This window comes from Oryzias latipes (assembly GCF_053564925.1).
Source record: "Oryzias latipes strain Hd-rR chromosome 1 unlocalized genomic scaffold, Olatipes_Hd-rR_3.1 chr1_Y".
NCBI lineage: Eukaryota > Metazoa > Chordata > Actinopteri > Beloniformes > Adrianichthyidae > Oryzias > Oryzias latipes.
Window position 1 is genome coordinate 5,274,555 of NW_027616335.1, and position 22,743 is coordinate 5,297,297.

Genomic DNA, 22,743 nt, shown 5'->3' on the forward strand with positions numbered 1-22,743 from the left:
TCAATACGAGAAAAGGTGTGATCAACATGAGAGAAGAATGAAAAAGATTTTCCCCCTTGGAATTTATGCCTCCTTCCTTACATTTTTGGTAATACCAAAATGTATTACCAAAAATGTAGAGAGAGAGTCGATAACATTTTGGCTGCTTTAGTCTGAGGGGCAGAAATGTTAGACGATGAATCAAGCTGGTTCCTGTTTTGTGTTTTGTAAAAGGTTTTTAAAATTTTGTTCAAAATACAGTTAATGGAGAAAAAATATGAAATGAAAAATAAATAAAAAACACATCAGCAACACTTTTTGTTCTCTTTTTTATTCCTTGCACTCATCCAAATGTATTGAAATAATTTTATTATATTGGCTTATTTAAAGAAAACATTTTATTTAAGTCACACAACTAACTGTTGTCACAGAACATGACCTGAAACAATTTTTTTTAAATTTTTCATCCGTCATGGGGGCCCATAAATCCTGATGAGGCGGGCCCGCTCCTCCTCCGAAGTGGCGAGGGCCAACAGCTTCCGAACGAGAAACTGACAACAGATTAAAAACATTAGATTTCAAACAATCTGCCTGTATAAAATTGTTTAAATAAGAAAATGACATTAAATTTTAAACTTTGTGCCTACACTAAGCAATTACATTAAGTCAGTGTGATAGATGAAAAAACAAACGGTTTAATGATGATTACTCTAAAAAGTCTAAATTGCAAGGTCTCTGTCTTCATTTGAAATCGATTTTAAAAGATCTGTAACTATAAATTGTACTATGAAAAAAAAATATATTGTGGAGAAATGTGGTGTGTCGTATGTGGAAAGGATGCACTGATGAAAAGCATTTTGATTGTGAGAAACATTCAAAAAGTAATGAAAATGTCATACAGTATACTGATTATGTTATAACAAGTGCATCATTCTTAAGAAGTACTTTGGTTAAAGAGAAATGTCATGTTTTTGAGCAAAGACTTCAAACTCACTCGATTGGCGTAGGCCTTTCGCTGGTCCTCCCTTGCCCTATTAATGGCAGTATGCCACACAAGTGGCCGTGGCCCCTCCGGCCTCCGCGCTGGCGGCCCCGCCTGCCTCTGCGCCTGCGGCCCCGCCTGCACCCCTGGCTGCCTCTGTCCCTGCGGCCCCGCCTGCCTCTGTGCCTGCGGCCCCACCTGCCTCTGTCCCTGCGGCCCCGCCTCCCCCTGTGCCTGCGGCCCCGCCTGCCTCTGTCCCTGCGCCCCCGCCTGCCTCTGTGCCTGCCGCCCCTGCAGCCCCTGCTGGCCCTGCGGCCTCTGCTCTGGTGGCCGCTGCTGCCTCTGGGCCGGCGGCCCCTGCCCGGGTTGGTTTTGCATCTGGAAATGCAAAAATGGAAAGACAAATGGAAAGACAAATGTGAAATGGTTAACGTTGAGGTAGCTACAAGGTGAGCGCTTTGTTAGCCTACATTTTTTTTCACAATGGACAAAGACAATAAAAGCATATCTATCTAAAAAACAAACTTTAGTTTCCACACACACAAAAGCAAAAAATTGTAATAATGAAACAATATCTCACCTTTGCTCAACGAAGCTGCTTCTGGTTGTCTGTTAGTTTTTGGAAAGAAAAAAGGATAGGATAGTTAATTGTAACTATGGAACATAACTTCCTAGTAACAAAATTATATCTTTCTTTGACAGCCGACTGCGACACATAAGTACACTGTGTGTGATGATTCAATTTCAATTCAATTCAATTCAATTTTATTTGTATAGCCCAAAATCACAACAACAGTCGTCTCAATGGGCTTCGAAGTGAAACATGAACTCAAAAGGATCATGAATACAAAAAGTTCAATAGGAAAATACTAAAATGAACTAACAAAACCAACTAACTAAACTATACTGGCATCTCTGCCCTTAGAGCCCCCTTCGCGGTAAGGAAAAAAAACGGATTCCGGAAGAAACCTCAGGGGTGCCCACATGAAGGAGGGATCCTCCCCCAGGATGGACAGGTGATTTACCAGAACTCTAAGAGAAGAATTAACTTATCTAACACTACATCTACATATATAAAGTCCAGCAGACGAGCTTCATCCAGCTGTGGTTGGGAGGACAGTCAGGGGCGCGAGTCGAGCCGGAGACAGGATCCACAGCCAGGTGTCAGAGCAGGAGCAGAGACACGGTAAATGGTAAATGGCGTGTACTTATATAGCGCTTTCTAACCTCTTTCGAAGGCCCAAAGCGCTTTACAGTCACAGTCCCATTCACCCATGCACACACACATTCACACACACAATCACACACTGGTCCCACAGTCAGGGTACACGATCAGCTACAGAGCAGAGATGAGCCAGAGGCAGGATCCACAGCCAGGTGTAGGAGCGGGAGCAAACGCGAGGTACACGGTCAGGAACAGGAGCACGGAAGAACCAACTGGAATCTGGAAGCACTCCCACTCCCCAGGAGGGGAGAGAGAAAGAGGGACAATACATGAATCGCACTGCACCAAACAAAGGCATGGAGAACTAAATGATAGAGCTGTGACGGTGTCGAATTTTTGATCACCGCGGTGATGAACCACCAGGGGGCGCGGTGTCGCGTTTAACCGCAGCGCCCCCCCCCCCACACACACACACACACACAAAAAACAAAAACACAAAATCCCCCGAAATAAATACAATTACAACGTACTATTCTTTGTTAAAAAATAACAGTAACAACTGACAACTACATATCTAACTTGTGAATTAACCATAGGTGTTGTAGATTGACTGTGTGTGTCAACGCGGAGCGTCTTGTGTAGGTATAGGAGGAAGGTGCGCACACATGTGTTGGGGGTGTGTGTTGATTCTTCTGCAGCGGACCGCTCTGGAGCTGCACGCAAGTTTCACTTGTGCTCTCTGGTACAGACATCTTCTCAAAATATTATGTAGGGCTGCAGCTATCGATTCTTTTTGTAATAGATTAATCTAGCACTTTATCGATCGATTAATCGAGCAATCGGATAAAACGATTTGTGTGTGTTTTTGAACAACAAAAACAAATAATGCATAACAAAAATGATGTGGCTGAAGACTTTGAAAGGGTGGCACAACACCAAAGTGGAAGGCCATTAAAAATAAAAGAATCAGAAAAACATATCTGATCATTATCATTGATTATATTTCGTGTAAAAATAATGCTTTTGTTATTTTTGCAATGCTTAAAGAAGCCTCGCGGTCCGCCGAAAGGCGAGCTACCGCCTGTCCCAGCCCCTGCCTCTCGGCGCCCCCTCTCGATGCTCTTAGCTGAGTGTCCCGCGGGGTCCGAAACGTTTACTTTGAAAAAATTTGAGTGTTCAAAGCAGGCCCGGTCGCCTGAATACCGCAGCTAGGGGCTCTCGCCGCCCGCCGAGGCGGCCCGCGCTGGTCGCCGCGTAGGGGGCGCGGAGCGGCTGACGCCGCCCCTCGCTTGCTGCTGGGGGCACGCGCGAGTCCCGCGCCAAAGGCGTCGGGGTTCCAGCGGTCGCGCAGATGTCTTCTGTTCAGATGCTGAATCATGGAAGATGTGCTGTTGTGGTATGCCAGCTCTATTTTGCAGTAGAGACACTGCACCTTGTTCTCTTCCTTATTAAGTGTGTAATGATCCCACACTTTGGACAATTTCTGCTGTTTATTTATAGATCTATTCTCCGCCATCGCGCTGACTAAATTCAAAAGGTCCGTGTGAATAAACGGTCCGTGTGACACAATCAAATCCCTGCGCCGCGCGTACAGTGCGCGTCATAGGAATTTAACGAGGCTTCGAGGCAGAGTGTTTGCCTCGAGGAATTTTTGGAATCGAGTAACTCGAGTAACTCGAAGAATTGTTTCAGCCCTAATATTATGTATTGCCCAGTAATAAGCATACTGCAGACACTGTCACTTTCCGGTAGCCATGAACCCTCACACCCATGAAGAACGCGGGGCAGGAGGCTCCGCCTTTGTTTATACAGACGCGGAACGTTACGCTAAAAAAAAGCTGCTTAACTACAACTCTTTCTAGGATTTTAGAAATAAAGGGGAGGCTTGATATTGGTCTATAGTTGGCCAAGTTGCTAGGATCCAAACTGGGCTTTTTCAGAAGAGGTTTAACATATGGTTGTGATGGATGAATGACATCCTGATGGAGAGACACCCATCGTGATGCCACGCCCCCGCCACGCTGCGAGTCGACACCATAAGCCGCGGTTACATGTGCAAAATATCTTGATGGGATCAATGGTCGGATTAGAATCCAACCATGTACATGGGCCCAGAAAAATGTTTTCAGAATATAACAAACGTTCACATGGGTCACACTTTCGGTCGGAATAAATCATTCGCACATGCGCAGTAGGGTTTGAAAAACCGGAAGCGGATATCAGTTCCGCCGAGCGGCTATATACATTCATATGTCAGCTCGGTAATATACTAGACGGTCTTCTAAACGTGCTTTTAATAATGTTACGATTATTATGAAGCGTCTGTTCGCTCATTATTTTAATTTTAATCCATGCAGGCAGTGCTTTTTCTGTTGAAGAACGATGCCAGAAAGGTTCAGAAGCCAGGATTAGCAGTATGCTAACACGGGCTAACAACATTAGCTTTGAGTGGTGCTGCAATCTGGCTGCACGTAAACATGTGGGAATAACATCAGCCTTTATTTAGTCGGGACACGACTGGAAACACAAATCCACGTGATTGTTTGAACGGTTTCTATGGACTGAGCGACATTTCTGCTTTGAAGCTCATACCGCCGCTGTGTGTGTGCTGACGATCCGAGCTGTGCTTCTAGCTACCTTCATTCTCTGTCTTAAACCCTCAAATCAAGTCAGAAATCTAGCGGTAATCATGGACTCTGACCTGAACTTTAACAGCCATATCAAGTCAGTAGCATCAGCTGCATTTTACCATCTGAAAAACATTGCCAAAATCAAAAACATATAGTGTCAAAGCCAGACCTGGAGATACTTATTCATGCATTTGTCTCCAGTAGGTTAGACTACTGTAACGGCCTGCTCACCGGCCTCTCCAAACGAGCTGTAAAACAGCTTCAGTACATCCAGAATGCTGCTGCTCGAGTCCTGACCAGAACCAGGAAGTATGATCACATTAGTCCTGTGCTCAGGTATCTGCACTGGCTCCCTGTACCTCAAAGAATAGACTTCAAAGCAGCTTTGCTTGTGTACAAGTGTCTCCATGGCCGAGCACCAAAGTACATCTCTGACATGTTAGTGCCATATGAACCATCTCGTACTCTGAGGACCTCAGGGGCCGGCCTCCTGTTGATTCCTAGAGACAAAACTAAACAAGGGGAATCAGCGTTTCAATATTCTGCAGCTAAAATCTGGAACAGCCTCCCTGAAGTCGTAAGACAGGCCTCTTCTGTATTCATGTTCAAATCTAGACTTAAAACATTTCTGTTTAGCCGTGTATATGACTGAAAGGTCCTATCTGCACTTTTCTTTCCTTTCCTTCCTTTATTTTTAAATCAATTTTCACATTTTTTCTTTTCTTTTAAAGTAAATTTTACGTTGATTATTTCTATGATGTATTGTGATTTTAATGCATTTTTCTGTTTTGTGAAGCACCTTGAATTACTTTGTGTACGAATTGTGCTCTACAAATAAACTTGCCTTGCCTTGCCTAAAAGCAAAGAGCTGTCCAAAGATCTACGCAACCTTATTGTTGCAAAACGCACTGAAGGCATTGGTTACAGGCGCATTTCTAAACTTCTGAAAGTTCCAGTGAGTACCATTGGGGCCATCATCCGGAAGTGGAAAGAACACGGGATTACCATAAACCTGCCACGGCCAGGTGCTCAGACAGAGGAGTCAGAACAATCATCAGAAGGGTTCTCCAACAGCCCAGGACCAATCGTGGAGAGCTTCGGAAAGACCTGGAATCCGCAGGTACCGTTGTTTCAAAGAAAACAATAAGTAATGCACTCAACCGCCATGGCCTCCATGCACGCACACCATGCAAGACTCCATTTTTGAAGAAGAAGCATGTTGAAGCTCATTTGGAGTTTGCGACACAACATTTGGATAAACCCATGACATTCTGGGAGAAGATACTCTGGTCAGATGAGACCAAAATTGAACTCTTCGGATGTCATAAGACACAACATGTTTGGAGGGAAAATGGCACCACACATCACCCCCAAAACACCATACCAACAGTCAAGTTTGGAGGTGGGAGCATCATGGCGTAGAGCTGGTAGACTTCATATCATTGAAGGAATAATGACTGGAGAAAAGTATCGAGACCTTCTTGATCAGAATCTGCTGTCATCTGCCAGGCTGCTGAAGATGAAAAGAGGGTGGATCTTTCAGCAAGACAACGATCCCAAGCACACAGCCAAGGTAACACTTAACTGGTCGAAGAAAAAGAAAATAAAGCAGCTAGAATGGCCCAGTCAATCACCAGACTTGAATCCAATTGAAAATCTTTGGAAAGAACTGAAGATCCGGGTTCACAGAAGAGACCCCCGGAACCTTGAAGATTTGAATGCAGTTTGTGTAGATGAATGGGCCAAAATCACACCTGAGCAATGTATTCGACTGGTTTCTCCATACAGGAGGCGACTTGAGACTGTAATCACCAACAAAGGTTTTTGCACTAAGTATTGAATAAATTTCAGTAAGCGTGTTCAATACTTATTCCCTGTGCTATTTCACTTTATTACACATAACTTCATTTATGGACATAAATGTTTGGATTTCTTTCTATGTGTGCATTACTTGGGTTGATGCCGACATCTGGTGAAACTTCTCTGTCAATAGCTCGATTAGAAATATGTTTTTTGAGAAAAATGTTGACGTGTTCAATACTTATTTTCCCCGCTGTATATGGAAGCTCCGTGATGTACTAGATGATCTTCTAAACGTGCTTTTATTATTGTTATGTTTATTATGAAGTGCCTGTTCGCTCATCATTTTATTTTTAATCTGTGTGGTCAGTGCTTTTTCTGTTGAAGAATGGAGCCGAAAAGAAGCCTGTGTTAGCAGTATGCTAACAAGGGCTAACAACATTAACTTGGGTGAACATAAATCCATGTGGGAAACGCTGCAATCTGCATCTTGGCTGCACGTAAATGTGTGGGAATAACATCAGCCTTTACTTTGTCGGGACACAACTGGAAACACAAATCCACTTCATTGTTTGAACGGTTTCTAAGGACTGAGCGACATTTCTGCTTTGAAGCTTACACCGTCAAAGCCGCTCTGTGAGCTGGGGGTCCGAGCTCTGCCCGGACTCAAACTTTTACCAGGAGACCTGGTAAAAGTATTTGGTAGCTCGTCCACGTAGAGCTGTGGGACGGATCAACTGTAAGTCCGTCTGCTCTGCTAGAGACACGGTCGCTCACTCCACCGGTCCACCTGACTAAGTGCGGGAGGAGTGGACTACTTCTATTCTAACGTTTTTTGTTTTTTTTGTTAAAGTCACTTCCCTCAGTTTATACTGGATCATCGCGAATGAGTCATTAGTTGGGAAGTAAAGTAATAAAGTAATAAAGTAAAATAACGAATACTAATTATATAATAACGACCCCCCCCCCCCAAAGATATCATCGTCCATCCCGATGGTTTACTGCAAACATCGTCAACTGCCACTTTAAGGGACATCGCCCAACCCTAGTGCAACGGTTTTGAAAGGCTGATTAAATGTCAAGAACAGTAGCTTCTCACATTTTCCTTCAAATTCGGTCTCCCAAACACGGTATTTAGCAAAAGGAAGTACACTAAAGTGACAATGAATCCCCCCCGCAAAGTTTACGCCTGTGAGGAAAAAAAACAGACGTGCGCGCGAGCACCTACTGCTCCTTCAAGAGCAAATACCCACGACATAACTACTCACCACTCTTCCCTGTGTATTATTGGAACTCACACAGCGTTTACCACTGAATCTGCCTGCGGCGTCAAAGGCTACGTTCACACTGCAGGGCCTAATGTATGGAGTCCTACACTGTTCATGATTAAAAAAATAAATATTTGATAAAATAAATAAATATGACCACATGCAAATTAGGGTTGGGCGATTTCCCCTAAATTGGCCGTCGACGATATTTGCTGTCAAACCATCGGGATGGACGATGATATCGTTGGGGGGGGGGGGGGGGGTATTTTTAAATTCGTCTTTCTTATCTAATTGCTATTCGTTATTTTACTTTATTACTTTATTTTTTTTCCCCCAACTAATGACTCATCCGCGATGATCCAGTATAAACTGAGGGAAATGACTTTAACAAAAAAAGTAACAAACAAAATAGAAAGGAAGTAGTCCGCTCCCGCACTTGACTAGTCAAGTGGACCGGTGGACCGAGCGCGGGCTTACAGCTTTGTGCTTGATGGAAAGGGGGGGGGGGGGGGTGCTTTGTTACATGAGCGGTATGTGTGGGAGATTTATGACTTCGATCCGTTCCGCAGCTCTAGGAGTACGAGATACCGAACTCAGAACTGGGTCTAAAAGTGTTTGTCTGAGCACAGCTCGGATCATCAGCACACACACAGCGGTTTGAGCTTCAAAGCAGAAATGTCCTTAGAAACCGTTCAATCACGTGGATTTGTGTTTCCAGTCGTGTCCCGACTAAATAAAGGCTGATATTATTCCCACATGTTTACGTGCAGCCAGGATGCAGATTACACGGATTAAAATTCAAATGATGAGCTAACAGGTGTTTCATAATAACCGTAACATTATTAAAAGCACGTTTAGAAGATCGTCTCGTATATTACCGAGCTGACATGTCAATGTATATAGCCCAGGGGTTTCCAAACTACGGCCCGCGGGCAAACTGCGGCCCGCGGGTCTGTTTTTATTGGCCTGCAGCAAATTTTTAAAATATAATTGAATATGGCCCGCTCGTGGCGCTTCAGCTCAACTCTGTTGCACTTCTCAGTTTCAACACTAGATGGAGTCGGTCACAGAAATGTGTGTTGCGGAGTGGGTGTGTGCTGAGCGCCCTGCTGCCATGAGAGAGAGGGGGAGGAGCTCTGCAGGTTGAGAAGGGTGTGTGAGCACGGAGCGGAGGTGTGGGGGGTCGGTGTGGGCCCCGTCTTCTGTGTGTTCAGAGGACGGGGCATTTTAAGCAATCTGAACTGTGAAAAAGTATTTCCTTTATGTAAAAAAGAAGTTAATGTTTTGTTTTTGGAAGCTGCATATTTTGTCACAGAGTGTAATTGTAAAATGAAGCTTTTTAAATTGTGTGCGTTAAATGTTAAAATTGTCCTTGTTGGTCACCCATAAGCCCTTTTTTTGGTCTACTTTTCTGAGAAAACAGTCGACTCTTTATAATCTACAAAATCGTGCACTCTGCCAGTCAACCACAGTAACGGCTACGTATGTAAAGATCTGCTGGCTTCAGCTGCTCCATAAACCCGTTCTGAACTGCCTGGTTGGAATGAGGTTTCATTGTCTGAGTGAATGTTTCATTTTGATGTGGGCTTGTTTTATGTGGCACAGATCAGCATCACGGCTCCCACTGAGAGCAATGTTCTTCACATTATAGGTGAGTTAGAAATACACAGTAATCATGTGTCAATATGTCACCTCTTGTGTGCAGCCCGGACCTTTGCTCATTTTTCCGTATTTGGCCCTCACCAAAAAAACTTTGGACATCCCTGATATAGCCGCTCGGCGCTGTTTAACATTGCTTTGTATTGAATTGTTACATTCAATAAAGTTTGAAAAAAGAAATAGCCGCTCGGCGGAACTTATATCCTCTTCCGGTTTTTCAAACCCTACTGCGCATGTGCGAATGATTTATTCCGACTGAAACTGTGACCTTAGTGAACATTTGTTATATTCTGAAAACATTCTTCTGGGCCCATCTACACGGTTGGATTCTAATCCGACCATTGATCCCATCAAGATATTTTGCACATGTAACCGCGGCTTATGGTGTCGACTCGCAACGAGGCGGGGCGTGGCATCACGGTGGTGTCTCTCCATCGGGATGTCACTCACCCATCACGATGGACGATGGTATCGTCCATCGGCACAACCCTAATGTAAATACACAATCAACCAATAAATGTCTCATAAATATTTAAAAAGATCATCAAATGGTGAAAAACCTGCACACTGATTTTAAATTAGCCATTATATTATTCAATATATTTCATTTTGCTTTATAAACCTGTTCATTATTTTAAAACAGCATTTTAAAATATTCATTTTAATCATGTGGAATCATTATTATTATTCTACGTCTTTTTTCAGAACCTCAGATTTCAAAATCAATATTTTCCAAAGTAGCTTTGTTTTTATTTCATGTTACTGCTTTTCAGAATGACTTCATTTCATGAAGAGATTTTCAGGAGAATGACTCTGTCAATCAAACCAGACAAGGCGGAGACACTTTTGTGATTGGTTACTCCCTTACTCAGACATAAGCAGCAGCACCCTGACTACATCGATCGAAAATGCTTTAGCGAACATGACGGCGCAATGCCCACTCATCAACACTAGGGGGGAGTATGCACCTCAACTCATCTACATTGTCACCAGAAATTGGGCAGTTTTGGTTCTAAATTTGCGGATAAAAGTGGCTTTCGGAAAGTATACATTAAAACAACTGATCCTAACTGTACTTTTTGCAAAGAATATCCAGAAACAATTCATCGTTTTTGCAATTGCAGGGTTTGACATAGCCATTTGTCTGCTGGCCCGGTCCAGCTTGCTCGAGCAGTACGGACCACAAGACTTTATTTTTCACTTGTCCGCTCGGGCCACTAAAATATCTAACGGTTTATATATTTTTCATCGTTTTCAATAAAGTATATTTTGCGAAAACGTGTAGATTTACCTCGTCTTCTTCGCTTTGAAAGTTTGACGTGATATTCCCTGTTGTTTGTTTGACGTGGTGCGCACGGTGCCACACTCCCTGTCGGAATAAATCATTTGGGCCTGCGCAGTTGTACAGTAAACCCTTGTTTTTCGCGGGAATTACGTTCCAAAAAGAACCCGTGATAGGCAAAATCCGTGAAGTAGAAACCCTTTTTTTTACAATTATTATACAATTAAATACTCTATTATACATTGAAAAGAAAGAACAAACCATTTTACAGGCTCAAGCATTTGTTTCACAAATAAAAGTACTTTAGAAACGTTTTTTCAACAAATAACTTCGGTACTGTACTGTTAAATAATAACTTTAATCATCAATGTGAACAGAAAGCTTCAAATCGTGGAGATTAGCCCCGCCCACCGCGACCCGAGTAATTGGATTAAACGGGAGAAAATTTGAAATGATTATGAAAAAATACAAAGTACAGTCGGACAAATAGTGACTCAGGTGTATTTCACTGCTCTACAGACTGAGCCGCTGCATCCTGACTACGCTCTGCAGTGTTTTCTACTTTTGCAGCCCGCGGTGCAGGTGTGTTCGTTCGGGAGAAGAAATAGGCAGTTGTTGTCGCTCTTTTTCTTCTTCGCAAAAACATCCTTATACACCAACAGGCCACGATCGATTATGTTGGAGTTGATGAATTTGCACGTACGTACTGTTAATTTGGCAAGTTGTTTTATGTGCGTGTACATATTAAACTGCAAAGTTATTGACACACAGGTAGAGAAGAAGCGGAGTGACTTTTTAGCCAATCAGAATACAGAACATAATGCACAATGGAAATCCGTGAAGTAGCGAGACCGTGAAAAGTAAACCGTGTTATAGCAAGGGATCACTGTATTAAAAAATCCCGGAAGAGGACATGAGTCCCGTTGTAAACTAACGGCTGCCGCATTCATTTATGCAGCAGCTCGGTAATATACGAGACGATCTCCCTAACGTGCTTTTATTAATGTAATGAATATTGAGAAGCGCCTGTTCGCTCATCGTTTTATTTTTAATCTGCGTGGTTTTGGTGCTTTTTTTGTGGAAGAACGGAGCTGGAAGAAGCCAGTTAGGAGAGGCATTAAACACGGGCTAACATTAGCTTTGTTTGATCATGGACACAAAATCCAGGACCATGCCGGAAAAGCTGTAATCTGCAACTTGGCTGGACATAAATGTGTGGGAATAACATCAGCCTTTATTTTCTCGGGACACAACTGAAAACACAAATCCACGTGATTGTTTGAACGTTTTCTTAACACGAAGAGAGGCATTTCTGCTTTGTCTCCCTGTCTTTGTCTCCCACACATAACAAACACATTTCAAAGCATCCGCCTCCCTCCCCTCAAACACACATTAATAAATGCGGCTACTCTGCTCAGAGAGAGACACGGTCCACTAGGTCCACTGGCACCCGAGCCCGAACACAGAGCTAGGGTGCAGGTTCCGGACGTCGGTGGGCACGAAGTGCTCCTCCCCCGGCATCCCCCTTGTGAGGGTGTAAGATAGCGGAGAGGCGCTTTTCAAGGGGCTTCCGCAGAGCAGCTGGTTTGTCCCCTATGCACTCCAAAGCTTTCTCTCAGTGAAACACCGTCTATGCATGACATAAACCAGAGCAGTAGTGACTAGAGGTAAGATCGGGCATAAAAAAATCCAGCCCGACCCCACACTGGCCCGCGGGCATTAAAGCCGAACCCGGCCAGAACCCGACCAATTAACTTGCTTTGCAGGCCTGAGCCCGAAGCAAACCCAAAATTTAAATTTCTCCCATAGTATTTTTGGCAGAAAAAACCCGCAAGATTTAAGGTTCAAATAATCTATACTTATTTTTATGATCAGGATAAATGCGTGCGCAGAGCTGTGGGTGGCCGGCGCACCCCTCATTCTGCCAGTTGCTGGACCACAGTGTGTCAATCAACGGTGGGCTGGTGACTGGTGGGATAGAGGGGGCGGGGTCTACCTGTGTGTGTGTGTGTGTGGGTGTGTGTGTGTGTGTGCGTTCGGTGAACGTTCTCCCCCGGAGTAAGAAGAAGCTAGCTGTGCCTTTTGGTTCTTGCGGTAACCGTTCTGACATAGAGGATTAATAAAGAGCTGTTTTACAACTAGCCGCCTAAGGAGTTTATTTGCAGCCATTACAATATATTTATTAAAAAAGTCAGCGAGAGAGAAGCCTGGCCCGACCCGACCCGAACGTAATGACTGTCCGAAATTTGGGTCGGGTCGGGTTCTGACTCGGGCTCGGGCTTAAGATCCTACCTGTAGTAGTGACACACGATCGGTATGAACCGTTTCCATGCCCAATAATCGGATAACAATCGGTATAACCCACCTGTCTCGATTGGAAAGAAATTCTGATCCGGACGAGTCCGAACGGCGTGTTTACATGACGCATTTTTCTTCAGATCTTGCATTCTTTCCGATTACTTTTGCCCATGTCAACGCGGCTAGTGTTCACTCTCCGCATCTGTCGGAGCAACTTAATGGCGCAAAAATAGATACGGAAGGAGTGGATGGGGAGGCTACTGAAGATGCTGAAGAGAGACTGAAGCATGTCAGAGATGTAGAAGACATGACAGAAATAGATAGGAATATGTTAGATGGAGTAATGGGTGGAAGTTGGTAGTATGGACAGCAAGATATTTAATGAATGCATTGAAGATGAAACTGTATGCACTAAGCTTTAAGCGGAATTTCAAAGAATCAAAGGCAACTCCAAATACCTGAATCTCAGAGTCAAATCCAGTATAATGTCAAAGTACTTAAATTTGTTTTTCTTTACAACACTCTAAGCAGTAAGTATTTCTAGTCAAAAGCTGAATGATCTCAGTAACTTAATTATGGCCCGCAGCAGCAGTCACTGACTGCAAGGACCATATTGTTTTCGCAGTTGGAACGACAATTTTGCCGCATTTCAGCGAGAATGTGACCCCCGCCGCATGCTCGAAAAGACACCAAGACATGCACACACCTGGGATAAATTGCAAATGAATTTTCCGCAAAGTCAACGTCACCACCCCGAAGACGATAACTTCACGGCCAGCGATCCCGTCACAAAAATGAATGGGCCGAAAATCGCGTATGGGGCCGAACAAAATGTACTTCAAAATACAGTTGCGAAACCCAAACACACGTGTTGGGTATATCCCAAAGAAGTTTTGAAATCATTACGGGGCGGCCACACGATCTACGGCTTGGTGGCCATTTTGTGGCGAACTCTGAGAATTGGCGATTTTCGTGTTTTCCCACGATATGGGGAAACGAAACGCCGAAAACTCGTCGTTGGAATTTTCATCAATCGTCTCGTAACTTTTCGGGCATCAACGGCCTGCTACTGTTGGAATTAGAAGTTGTAGATTTTGCGCTGTCATCTCTGTGGACCGACTCTATGTGAATGGACAGCTCCACCGCGACCCAAACGTCACTCCCTGGCTCTACTAAACCAGATATGTATCCACACCCTTTACACTCTCTGCACAGGTGTCAGTTTATGCTTATACGTGACACACTGGGCATAACTCACGGGGCATAAAGGTTTTCCACTTTAGGTAAAATCACCACCAGTCTCCTCAGCAGCTTCAAACCTGTTTATGATAGGTTTGTTCTGTTTCTACCCTCCCTGTTTCCTTAATTATCCCCCCCTCTGCACTCCTTCCTCTTTTTTCTTTTTTCACACACTATTCCCTTCCGCTCACCTAAGCTGCCACATAACTCAGCCATTCTACAATAGTACTGATCTGCACAACACACTCAGACACTCACCATGTCCAGCATTACATAACATGCACTGTACATTACACATAAAGCCTCATAGCAACGTCAAGCACACAATTATGTGTACATATATACTCATTTTTGCCTCCATCAATAACATACAGTTTCTAGCATTCACCTCAACAGCAGCATGTCCACCCTAAGGTTAGTTACTTGGAATGTGCACGGAGCTGGAACCAGAGAGAAGAGACTGAAAATAATAACCAAATTAAAAGATCTCAAAACTGATTTTGCGTTTCTTCAAGAAACTCATATGTCTAGTTCCTCAGTGAATATTCTCGCCACAGCAGATTTTCCCAACGTATATTCAGCCTGTTATAATTATAGACAGAGAGGAGTAACAATTATGATAAATAGGGAAATTAAATTCACAGAAACTAGTACAGTCATAGACCTAGAAGGAAGATTTATAATAGTCACTCTTTCCACTCAAAACATGCAACTATGTTTAGCTAATGTGTACGCCCCCAATGTAGATGACCCTAAATTCTTTCATTCCTTCTTCTCTGCGCTATCTGAACATACAGACAAATCGCTAATTATTGCGGGTGACCTCAACATGTGTTTAGATCCAGAGATGGATAGGCTAAATAATACAAGAAATCTTGGAATCTGGCAATCCACAAACACTGTTAAACAGTAGATGGAGGATTTTGGTCTTTGTGATGTTTGGCGTTTATTCCACCCCACAAAAAGAGCTTATACCTTTTTTTCCACAGTTCATCAATCATACTCCAGGCTAGATTATTTCTTGGTTAACAGCTCCTTGTTGAGCATAGCTACGGAAGCACAGATCCACCCCATTACTATCAGTGACTACGCACCAGTTTCCCTGACTCTTAAAAACAAAACATCACCACCTTCATTAAGGAGCTGGAGGTTCAATACATCGTTGCTCAAAGACCCTAACTTTATAGATTTCTTTGCCAAAGAATGGTCCTCATATCTTCAAAATAATGACCACCCAGGTATTTCCTCGTGCCTTTTATGGGAGGCCGGGAAAGCAGTCATGAGAGGAAAAATAATCGCCTTCTCATCCCACAAAAAAAAGAAAAGAAAAAACTCTAAACTAGTGGATTTAGAGCAAAAAAATCAGACTGTTAGAGGAAACCTACAGCAACTCGCCGGATGAACAAACTCTACAACAAATAAGGAAAGTAAGAATTGAATTAAATGAAATAACTAATCAAAGAACACCGTTTTTATTACAGATACTACGCTTGGAGAGGTTTGATCACAGTAATAAATCTGGGAAATATTTGGCAAATCAACTCAAAATAAACAAAGAGAAGACAACTATTTCATCAGTCATAGACCTAACAGGAAATGCAACACATGATCCAGCTGCAATAAATTCAGTTTTTAAAAACTTTTACCAATCTCTCTACTCATCCCAAATTAATCCTTCTGACAATGACATCAATAGTTTTCTCAATAGCATAGATTTGCTTAGACCAACAGAGGAACAAATCACAGCCCTGGAGTCCCCTTTTACTAAAGAAGAGCTACATAAAGCATTAACCAACATGCCTAATAAAAAAGCCCCAGGACCAGACGGCTTTCCAGCAGAATTTTATAAAGAGTTTTGGCAAATCTTAGCTCCCATTTTTCTCAGAATGACAATAGAAATTAAGGACAACAATTATCTACCTCCAAATATGAATTCTGCTAATATATTCTTACTTCTGAAACCTGGAAAAGATCCCACATCTATCGACCTATATCACTGATTAATGCAGATCTTAAAATAATCTGCAAAGCCGTGGCAGGAAGGCTGGAGAAGGTAGTTCCCTCTCTAATACATCCTGACCAAACAGGTTTTATAAAGGGTAGACATTCATCTACCAACATGCGCAGATTAATCAACCTCATAGATTATACAACCAACAACAACCGAGAAGCAACCATTTTGTCACTGGACGCAGAAAAGGCGTTTGATCGGGTCAACTGGAAATTTTTAATAGCCACCCTGAACAAATTTGGCTTTGGAAAATCATTTATTAACTGGATTAAAATATTATATGCCTCTCCTAATGCTCGTATTAGAACAAATGATCAAACATCTCCAAGCTTTAATTTACAAAGAGGAACCAGACAAGGCTGTCCACTATCTCCGTCCTTATTTGCACTATTTATTGAACCTCTAGCTGCTGCTATAAGGCAAAGTCGAGACATTGAAGGCATCCAAACCAAAAATCTAGAACACAAAATAAGTCTTTATGCAGATGATGTTTTACTATTTACTCCAAATTCACAATCTTCCATCTGCGAAATCATTTTCCTAATTAATAGATTTTCCTCAGTTTCAGAATACTCCATAAACTGGTCTAAAAGCACAATTCTAACAATTAATTGCAATTATCTAAATCCGTTATCTATTAAACTGCAAACAGGCAACATAAAGCACTTAGGTATAAAAATCTCCTCTAGGCTTTCTGATCTATTCAAGCTAAACCACACCCAACTACTTAAAACAACCGAGGCTGATCTCACTAGATGGAAAACTCTACCCATTTCTCTAATCTGGAGAGTTGCAACCATAAAAATGACGATTCTCCCCAAAATTAACTACCTGTTTTCAATGATTCCTTCCAAACCTCCAACTACTTGGTTCAAATCATTAGACTCATTCATTTCCCAATACCTCTGGGAAGCTAAACCCCCTCGGATTAGTTTAAAAACTATTAAAAAACCTAGAGATAGAGGAGGACTAGGCCTTCCAGACTTCCAGGACTACTACTCCGCGAACAGATTGCGTTATGTACAAAAATGGCTGAATCCTGGTGTGCTAGATGAATCCTGGCTAGACATAGAACAAAATCTCTGTGATAACCTAGATATTTCTAATTTACCTTTCTTCAGTTCTAAAATTAAACAACACAATTGCTTCAGAAGTTTAAACATCAGCTCATCCTTAACAGCCTGGTGGGAATTTCTTAAAAAAAACAACCTCACATTATTTCCATGTAAACTTACCCCCATTTGGAATAACCCTGACATTTTGATTAACAAAAACATGATTCATTTTGCTTCATGGAAGAACGAAGGAATCCAGCAGTTTCAGCATATAATTCAGAATAGAAAATGTATGTCCCTCTCAACGTTATCCTCAACCTATGGAATTAATATAAACAAATTTCTAGAATATCAGCAGCTTAAATCAGCTTTAAGCACTAAATACTGCCTGACCCAAATAGACCAAGACCTTCCCCTTACAGTAACACATTTCATTGACCTTAAAAATCCCAAGCTCACCTCCAAAATTTATAAGATGTTATCGGACATAGATGAAACAATTTACTTACCCATGACAAAATGGGAGTCTGAGCTATCATTGAATTCTAGTGATCAATTTTGGCTACAGATCTGTTTGAATGCCTTTAATATTACCAAAAGCCCTAATTTGCAACTTATTCAATACAAGATTCTCCACAGAACTCAGAGGTTATTTAAAATGGGTTTCAATCAGTCTGCTATATGCACACAGTGCATAGGTAACAACATAGACGACTATTTGCATGCCCTGTGGCTCTGTCCACCTGTCCAATCATTCTGGCGTAAGGTTTGGATTTATCAGTCTGGTTTAATCCACGGCGCCCCCCCTGGGACAAGATTCCTGCTTGCCCCAAATTCTGCTTATTAGGTGACCTGAATAACATCAACATGGAATCTAACAAGGCTTATATGGTTCTCACCGCTGTATGTATCACAAAGAAAACTATCCTCCTAAACTGGAAATCTAAAAATAATCTTAGCATCAACCACTACAGAAACCTCATGTCAGAGCATATTAGTTTAGAGATAATGTCCTCCACAAAAAACCTGTCGGCTTCAGACTCTCCCTGGCTCCAGCTGATTAGTCACATCACCTAGTAGGGGTGGGATGGTGATACGTTGGGCTGGGTCCTGGCTGGTTGGGTGGGCCGGGGTGGGTTTGGGGGTGTGGGCTCTGCCAGGCCTGCCGTTCTCCCGGCTTGGGGCTCTGGTTGCCCGGGTGGTGTGGTGGTGGGGGCGCACACTCTGCCGGCAACTTGGCAGGGGTTCCTGGGCGGATGCCTTCTGGGCGCAGGATAGGCAGTGCGGCTGACCGGGAACGGCGGCCGGGTGCCGTGCTGGGTGGCTGGTCGCCGTGGTGGGGGCTGGGGAGGGGGGGGGGCTTGGGGCTATGGGGCCTGGGGTGATCTGCCCATGGCCGGTGTTTCGCCCGTGGCCGGTAGTTGGCGCGTGGCCTGGCCCCCCGGGGGTCGACGCCGCAGTAACAGCCGGGGTTAAGGGGTTTACTTGGGTGGGTTTATTTCATTATTATTATTATTATTTATTATTATTATTATTATTAAATTTATTTATTTATTTATTTAGTTATTTATTTATTTGGGGGGGGCCTGGGGGGGTGGCGTGCTAGTCCTTAGGGAGGCCAGGGTATGAATGGTGGGGCTGGACCCCCTGCCCCTCCGTTCTGGCACCGGGACCCTTCCTTGCTGGCTGTCTCTCGGCGCTACGAGGCTCTGGCCTCCAACTGCGGCTGGCTTGCCATTTCTGGCTGCCTGGCCGCTCTGGGAGGGGGGGCGCCTACCGCGACCGGCTGGGGGGCCGGTCGCTCGGGGGAGCCTTCTCCCCCGGTTGTGCCCATCCGCCTGCTCCTCCCCGCTCTCACCCAAACAAATATTGCACACAGGCACATAGGGCTCTGGGAACTGGATGGGAGGGGTATGCTGGCGGGGCTCACTGGGGATGCCCCTCTCTGGGTTCTCGTCCGCACCCGCCCTCCTCCCCGCTTTTTACTTGCATATTAGACACTCTGATTCATCTAGGGCCTTGTGGAGGGGGTCTGGTGGAGGGGGGCACGGTGAAACATCCGTGCTCACCTTTCGCTGGCCCCCCCACAATTTTAACTTCCTCTGTAGACACAAACACTGCATGCTAGCAGCACACACACACACACAGCAAATACACACCACTCACAGAGGGACCCCGGAGTGGGGGGCTCTGCGGCTTGGCAGCGGTGGGGCCCCCCACACTGAGGACCTCCTATTTTACCTGCAGCACACACACAGTACTCCCACACCTCCATACATGGTTGGGGTCGGGGGGGGGGCGGCCGGTCTTCACCCGCCTGGTCCTCTCGGGGCGGCCGGGCTTATGGGAATCCTGTCGGCTGCGGGAAGGGTCGGGCATGCAGCGCTGGGGGTCGGCCGGCTGGGGGGGGTTACTGCGTGGCGGCGGGGGGTGGGGAGGGTAACCAGATGATTGTGAGTATGTGTGCGTGAGTGCATGGGTAGGACGGACCTGGGGGCTGGCTCGCTGGGACCTTCTGGGGCTTTCCCTCCCCATCACAGAGAAGGGAGGGCACTGAGAGGGTTGGGGAGGGGGGCTTAGATATTATGGCGGGGGGGGGGGGGTGTAGTGTGTAGGGTTGTGGGGTTATGGGGGATGGCTGTGGGTGCGTGGCGATCCCTGGGTTGCTTAGGTCGCGTGCCTGGGCTGGCTTGCGGAGACGGTCGGGTGGTGGACGGCTCATGGGTTCCGGGGGCCCTGGCTTCGTCCCTGGCCCTTGTTTCGGTGTCCGGCGCCCGGTGGCCCCCATGGCTGCCGCCTGGTACGGCTAAGCGCTCCTGCCTTGTCGCCTGGGGGCCGGACACTGGGTTCGCTTGTGCCTCTGGGCGCTGGGGGGGCCCCTGTAGGGGGGCCCTCTCTGTGCCTGGCCGGTGGGGTGGGCGGTCTCCTCCTCCCCTCCTCCCGGGCTACCTGGGTCCGGATGCTCGGGGGGCTCCTGGCCTGGAGGTCTCTCCTCCCCTCTCCTGGTCTTGCTGGGTAGGATCTGGTTCCCCTTATGACCACACGGTTCACGTCGGCAGCATGCATGTATCTCCACCCCCACGTGCACGTGCACACTGCCACACTGCTCCCTGTCTGCTTCATCCCTCCTCCTTACCCACAGTGTATTGATGGACAGATTTTTTTCGCTCATCCTAGTGTCAGATTTTCACCTTTGATGTAACATTTTATCTTTCCGGCAGATCTGGTATAATTGTTACAGCTTAAAACAATTACTTATTCAAATCAGTGCTTGTATCCCCCACCTTTTCACCTCTTCCTTTTACTCTCTTCCACCCTCCCCTCACATTCTCCCCTCTCCCTCCCCACACACACTAAATGTAACAAATAAATAAAAACTAATACAACAAAAAGGGGTTTATAAAAATCTACACTCTAGTTTCTCGAAGCTATATAACCTCTTTTTGTGATAGTAAAACCTGTCCAACACAAAAAGCCTTCAGCTCTAATCTGTTTGCTAAGCTGTTGGACAGAACAAGTAAAAAAAAAAAAAAAGAAATTGTAGCAGGGGTTGACATAGCCCAGAAATTTGCGCTGGCCCACAGGGCCAGTAGTTTTTGAAAGTTATTGGCCCTGCCTGATAGTTACTGGCCCGACACCGCGCGACCCGCCGCCGCAAGCGGCACCCAAGCGACAGACGCCGCAACTTTAGGGCATGACCCCCCGGAAATTTTTAATATGGTGCAATTTGGTGCATTCTGGTGACATCTACCTCTTATTTATACACTTTTCAATGACTGAAAATAGACCCTATCAAACTTAAATCTGCTCTAGTCTGTTTCAGATTTTTTGAAGAGAGCACTGCAGTGTAGTAGGTAACACTAGTTAAGAAGTTTTCATGCTTCTTCCAATCACTGTTATTTCACATTTGTTCGTAATCAATAGTTGAGAAGTTTTATTTACTTTTTTGTTCTGACTGCCTTGAGGTTCTGCTTTTTGTTACTGTTGCAAGTTACATTTACTTTTTAGATCCTTAATTACTGTTATGTTGTTCAAATTTGCAGAGTTACTTGTTTAAAGTTGCAGTTACATTTTTTAGTTGCTTTAGAAACTTAATTAAACTAAATAATTGAAAAATTAAATAAAATTCAATAACTGAGATCACTCAGCTTTTGACTAGAAATACTTACTGCTTACAGTGTTTTAAAGAAAAACAAAATTAAGTACTTTGACATTATACTGCATTTGAGTCTGAGATTCAGGTATTTGGAGTTGCCTTTGATTCTTTGACATTCAGCTTAAAGCTTAGTGCAGGGGTGCTCACACTTTTTTGGCGTGTGAGCTACTTTTGAATCGACAATGTCTTTGATTTGAAATTTGATTTGAAATGGTTTATTTCAAGCAATTAAGTAGAAATAATACACAACAGCAATATAAACATCAGTTATACATTCATACAGTAACTAATCAAACTTAGGATAATTAGACATATTAATAAATATTGCTTGAAAGGGAGTGGGAGGAAGCGAACTTATATAATCCCACCCCGTTATACTGTAACCATTACATGATTTATCAATATCCGGTTCCTAGCTTTTATCAGACAGAATTAAAAATCATAAGATATCGATAAAGCACATGCCAAATCTTGAAGATCTACCTATAAAATATGTATGTATGTATATGTATATATATTTATTTGAACATTGTTGTTTATATACTGATGATTAAGAACTACACAGTGAGATTACACAAAGATACTTTTGTATTAACAGATGAGGCGTTTTATTACAAAGACAGAAAGCAGCGACTATCATTTGTCATGCTCTGCTGTAAACCGTGCAATAGGGGGAGCATCATGGCATTTCAAAGGCGCTGCTGGCTCTGGACGAAGCCCGTGCCACGTAAAAAACAGCTTCCTTAATGAGCTTGTATTTATCGGGTGAGAACTGCAGAGATAATAGCAGGAGGAGACACGCGGGGCGGCTACAATAAACACTCCGGTTGTCCGAAGTGATCTTCTGCCGGGAACTTGACGTGCCGCAGGGCAAAGAGCAACTTTCTGATGACAAAGAGTTTAAGCTCAGTGTTTTTAAACGCGCATGTGCAGTGACGTATCAGAGGATGTCCGATTGGCCAATCTACATGTCAATCAAGTCCCGTACTTCTCAGTGAGGATTTTGATTGGCTGGTGGATTTTTAAGAAGTTCTTTTCTTTTTTTTAATCTTTTTCTGGCCCGCCATCTACACTTATGTCCTTGAAGATCAACCGGTCGATTGCGATCGATGTAATAAGCACCCCTGATCTACACGTTTTCGAAAAATATACTTTGTTGAAAAAGGTGAAAAATATATTAACCATTAGATATTTTAGTGGCCCGAGCGGACAAGTGAAA